The sequence below is a fragment of the Colobus angolensis genome, unplaced genomic scaffold, assembly GCF_000951035.1.
Source record: "Colobus angolensis palliatus isolate OR3802 unplaced genomic scaffold, Cang.pa_1.0 Scaffold12540, whole genome shotgun sequence".
In the NCBI taxonomy this organism is placed as follows: Eukaryota; Metazoa; Chordata; class Mammalia; order Primates; family Cercopithecidae; genus Colobus; species Colobus angolensis.
In genome coordinates this window covers 660-6424 of record NW_012113743.1, presented here as the reverse complement: position 1 = coordinate 6424, position 5765 = coordinate 660, and the positions used below count along the sequence as shown (strand labels likewise).

The window sequence follows — 5765 nt, the reverse complement described above, 5'->3', positions numbered from 1 at the left end:
TAAATCAACAAGAAAAGCCAGACGATCCAACAGAAACACGGGCTAGATTTAAAAGGGCATGTCACTGAAGGCTACCCACATATCCAATTAATATTTGAAAAGGTATTTCCTTAGTAATTTCATCAGTAATCAGGGGATGAAAAACAAAAACACTACTACCCACTCTGCAAATGGACTCAGATGTGAAAGACTAGAAATCCCACGTATGGGCAAGAATGTGGAACAATGGAAACTATCATACTTCTGGTAGAAGTGTAAATTTGTACAAGTATTTTAGAAAACGATTTGGTATTATCTACTGAAGTTTAATACTATGACCCAGCAATTCTAGGTCATAATGTGTGCACATGTGGACCAAAAGACATGTACAAGACAGTTATAGTAGTATTACTTATGATATCCCCAATGGGTAACAACCCAAATGTTCAACAATAGACAGACAAATTTTGGTATATTCATACAATGGAATACTACATAACAATGAAAATGAACTACTGTTATATGCAACAATATGGATGAATCTCAAATATATCATGTTGAACAAAAGAAGCCAGACACAGAAAATGGCTACAGTATGATTTGATTTATATGAAATCCAAAAAAAAAAAAGCAAACTTGGTTACCTTTGAGGAGAGGGGAGGGGCTGGATATGGGGTGATATAGTGACTCCTGGGGTGCTAGCAATGTTCTGTTTCTCTGACCTGGGTTGTGGTTATACATGTTCAGTTTATGATAATTTAATGACTTGTCCACTTAAGATTTGTTCACTTTTCTGTGTATTTGCTATAGTTCAAGTAAACAATTTAAAAAATTCAGTTGCGTTTTTAAAAAAAGAATGCACAATTAATAGTTAAGGGAAAACAATAATCAAGCCCCTTTCTTTCCTTGGAAGTGGTGTCTTATCTTTTCTGAAGCCCCCTAAGGATATTTAACATTCACATTTGTACTTATCTATATATAGCACCAAGCACCCAGAACAGTGACTACAATAGCTCTTCAATAAATGTTGTAGAATGACTGGAAATATGATTTGTAGACAGCTAGTCCTGGGATTAGGAAGAAAAACATTGGGTGGGGGAAGAAGTCAGATAGACAAGCCAATTTTTTAGCAATGTGATTAGGGTTCTCTATCCAGACCAGGCTGAACATTTATTGCTATTAACTCAAAATCTTTTTTTTTTAACCTTATATACTTTTAAAGTGACTATTTTAGAACTCACACATATTTTTCTCGTAATTCAGCAAGTAGATTAATGTACTATGGATTGTTATAAATGTCGGCTGGTTACACTTACTAAATGGAAACCAGATTTATTATGTATGCTGGATCTGTTTCCCAATGGTTAGTTTTTATGGGTTATAAAGACTTTGGTTGTTTGACTAGCTTGACTTTTCTTCCCCCAGTTTTTGGTTAGGTTGTATAATTATGAAGAAGAAAAATGGTGTAGGGGGATGTGTGTGGCACATGTTTAGTATTTATCTCTCTTGCTACACACATATATATGTACATGGATATACATGTTTGGGCAAAGTTTGCATAGGTGGTGATGGTAGGCAGATGGTTCAAGGAAAGGACAGCTATCCTGACAGATATACAGCTTGGTGAGGAGGGAAACTGGCAGATAATTGAAAATTCAATTCTAATGCAAAAAAATTGTTTTTATAATCATGTAATCATTCCATAAATTTTTATTGAACTACTTAAATTTGTAAAATATTGTTTTAGGCACTGCAATACAATGGCAAAGAAATCAGACATGAGCCTAGCTCTCATGGAGCTTACATTCTAATGTGAGAAACAAAAATTAAGTAAACTACACAATTATTTTATGGCAATTATGGTAAATGCTACTGAAGTATCTATACTATTGAATCACACGGAGTACATGAAGAATGAGAGTACATAACTAAGTGATCAAGGGGAAAGATGTTTAGCTGATTTTTAAGGGAAAAAGACTTAATCGGTAATGATGGGAGTGGGAGGGGCATAGTTCCAGGATATTATAATACATGGAACAACTGAGCAAAGTCTTGTTGGTAGGAAGTAATATAGTATGTCCAAGAACTGAAAGGTCAGCATGATGGTACACGGTGAGCAACAGGGACAGTGGCCTTGGATAGGGCTAGTGTGGTATGCAGGGGGAAAAAGCATGCAGGGCCATGTAAATTGGGTTAATAATTTTGTTCTTTATCTTAATAATTGCAGGATGCCATTAAAGGGTCTTAAACACCCACCCCAATGTAGGAAGCAGGTTAGTACTGCAGAAAGAGTGTTGGTCTGGCAACTGGACCTAAGTAAGGATTACAAACTCCTAAGGAAATTACTAACCTCTTGCTATAATTTAATCTATGTCATGGTGGTAAGGCTGAAGTTTATCACAAGGAAGGCTGGAAAGTTTTCTTTAAAATGGTAAGTGGGGAGAAGGTAGTAGTAACCAGATGCAAAATAAGTGCAAACAATGTTTAGAAGGAACAGAAAAGTAGGCAGAAGAGAGTAAGATGGGGAAATTCAGCTCACCAGGGATACTGAATTTAAAGGCAGCTAGAGCAAGTACCAGTCAAAAGGAAGTTTAGGGGTGGGAAGGGATTTATTAGTAAGCTCCATCTTCATCTGTAGCTCCACATCTCCTTCGCCCCATCATCTGTGACACAAATAAGGGACTTTCCTCAAGCTTATGTAATGTTGTGCAAACACAGTTTGAAGCACCCCAATCCTGGAGATTTGCTCAAATTAAATCCTTTCTATTTAAAAATCCTGGAGCGGGGAGTGAAAGCAACTCAATACTCTGCAGGACAAGATTGTGTGTGTGTGTGTGTGTGTGTGTGTGTGTGTGTTTTGGGGAGGAGCAGTTAGAAGGAATTAACTGGGTTACTTAATTCCAGAGTGTTAGTGCTAAATGGGACCTCGGAGATCACCTCTAAAGTACACTCCTAAATGTGCAGATTAGAAAACGGGAACTTTCGAGATGAGGTGCTTTTCCCAAGGTGACACTAAGTGGAGGAGCCCAGTCAGAGTCCAGGGGTCCTTCCACAACCCTCGGTGGTCTCTCTTTACCTGTGAAGTCGCAGCCTGCTTCCCAGCTCGTGGACGTGTACAGGAGACTAGATCTGGGACAGTCTCAGAATGCCTGGCTGCCTGGAGCTCTCCTCCCGTGTCCGGGCGCCCTGCTTGGTCTCTCTCCACTTCCCCCTTAGGTGCTGGGGCGGGCACTCGGTGCAGGGTGGGCACGGCGCCTGCCACTAGCCTCAGGCGCTGGGAGAAGCGCAGGTTCTTCTGGATAACCGAAGAGACGTCAAAACAGGCTGGGGCAAAGTGGTCAGAGCAGATGACCGAGCGGTCATTGCCTCCGTACCAGTCGGCGCGGCAGCCCCGCACGAAGCGGTCCCAGAGCAGCCGAACGGCCCGGTCTTTGGGGAAGCGGAACAGCGACTTCCCAGACTTGGTGGTGTTGCCGCAGTGGGCGGCCACACAACGGGCCGGCATGGCTGCCGTCTTCGGTGCGCGGGAGCCGGGCTCCCTGGACCTTTGCCCTTGGGCACACTCCTCGCAGCTGCCTCGGCGAGGCACGTCCTTTCCTCCTCACCTGTCCCCTCTGGGTCGGGATCCTTTCCTTCCCTACCTCTGGCCACCGGAAGTGGCGATCTGGGGCCCCCAATGGGAGGGCTCTTCGATATCTTCCTCCTCCTCCTCCCTGCACTGCTCTCCAGGACCAGGTGGACACAAGCAGAGGGATACAAATTTCGCGCGGGCAGCGCTGAGGTGGGCCGTAAAGAGGAACGGACCGGAAGTGCTGGTTGTCATAGCCACCAATGTGGCCAGGCTCTTCCCAAGCTTATCCTCCTCCCAATACTCCCGCTCTGTTTTTATGAGGCCGGGAAAATAGAACGAGGAAGTGGTGACGCACTGGGCGCTCACGAATACAACCAGAAGCTACAACAACTGTGTGGCCCTATGGATTCGGGAGAGGTCCAGACCGGAAATGGCCGTTTCCATGGTAACCCTGAGCCGGTTGCCTGGGAGATGACCTCTTTCGGGTCTCTCTGAATCTCTGCTGTAGCGTCACCTCGAAGGCAGATCTAACAGAGATCCTGGACTGTCTCCTATCATGATTCCCGGGAAATATCGCTCTGTTTCTGGCCGGGCTGCGAACAATGTAAGCTGGGCCTTCTACTTTCTCTTTCTTCCCGTTGGTACTCTTTCTGACTGGCGTCTTTGTCCTAGGAGATGGGCTGTATTATTGGGACCGGGGCCGCTGGGTCTGCTCAAGCTATTGTCTGACCGGGGTTTGAGGTTCGTGGGCTGGACCAAGGCACAATTTAATATTGTATGATGGGTACTCAAAGTCTTGTCCAGCATCTGGGCTCCCCAGAAGGTGGAGCTGGTCAGCTGTGAAAGGTTCGGGTTTATTTAAATTCCTTTGGCCAGTCAATTCCTTTTTCTTTTCTTTTCCTTTTGACTGTGAAGAGAATTTATCATTAGGGACTCCCACCTCCTTCACCTGTCCCATTGAGGTATTTATTTAGACCTGAATGGCAAATGTCGAAAGCCTGAGTACTAACTAGAGGGTTAAATTGCTGCCGACATTTTGGAAAATAAATCAATGAAATCTTTTAATTCTTAGATGTGATTTTATTGTTTTCAGCAAATCCTCAGAACAAGATCATTTACCAGAAACAGAAATCGCGCATTCTGTTCTAATTTTTTGTTATATTTTTATGTGTACCTTTTTTTTTTTTTGGAAATATGTGTCTGTGTATGAAGAGCAAATTTTATGGTTTAATTTTTACATTTCAGGTGAACTGTGGACTTCATCTGGTTATTCAAACATCATCGCTTCCTGAAAAAAGCAAAGTAAGATTTAAGAAGGTTGGCCTTTAAATAGAAGATTGTTTTATTTTATACACAAATAGCTGTATGATTTAAGAGTAGATTCTAAACTGAAAAATTTAAGTAGATTTACTTTGATTTCCAGTTTAAAGCTAGTTCTTACTTTCTGCCTTCATAAAGCCAAAATAACCCTCTTTAAAAAACTTAGTGTTATTTTATTGATTACAAAAGGTAAGGTTTTTTTTGTGTGTGTGTGTGTTTTTTGACATTTACACTTTTTTTTTTTCTTGAGACAGGGTCTAGCTCTGTCACCCAGGCTGGGGCACTGGGGCACAATTTTGGTTCACTGCAACCTCTGCCTCCCAGGCTCAAGAGATCCTCCTACCTCAGCCTCCTGAGTAGCTGGGACCACAGGTGCATGCCACCAAGCCTGGCTAATATTTTTGTATTTTTTGTAGAGACAAGTTTCACCATGTTGCCCAGGCTGTTCTCGAGCTCCTGAGCTGAAGCGATCCACCTGCCTTGGCCTCGCAAAGTGCTGGGATTACAGGCATGAGCCACTGCGCCCGGCCATGCCTAAACTTTTAAGGACAACACAGAAAGATTGAAAGTAGAAGGATGGAAACAGATGTACTATGCAAATACTAAGTTAAAGAAACCTGGTGTTGCTATATTAGCACTATATACCTAGCAACACAGCTTCAAAATATATACATACCTAATAACATTGCTAATAACCTAATAACTTCAAGATATATACCACAAAATGGGTAGAATTTGAAGATTAATATGTAAATTCAAAATCGCAGTGGAAGATGGCAACATCACTTTCTTAGTAATTGATTGAATAACATAAAAATTCCAAAAGGATATAGGAAATTTAAATATGATTAATAGACATCAGCAGAACACTATCCAAGTGCAATACCCACATTCA

At 42.1% G+C, this 5765-nt stretch overlaps 1 pseudogene across 1 annotated transcript; it reads right to left on the bottom strand.

Moving 5' to 3' along the window:
- Window positions 1-2997: 2997 nt before the first annotated feature.
- LOC105505462 lies at window positions 2998-3875 on the bottom strand (annotated as a pseudogene). Its single transcript, XR_001000750.1, has one exon. The product of XR_001000750.1 is annotated as a THAP domain-containing protein 10 pseudogene (transcript).
- Window positions 3876-5765: the final 1890 nt, after the last annotated feature.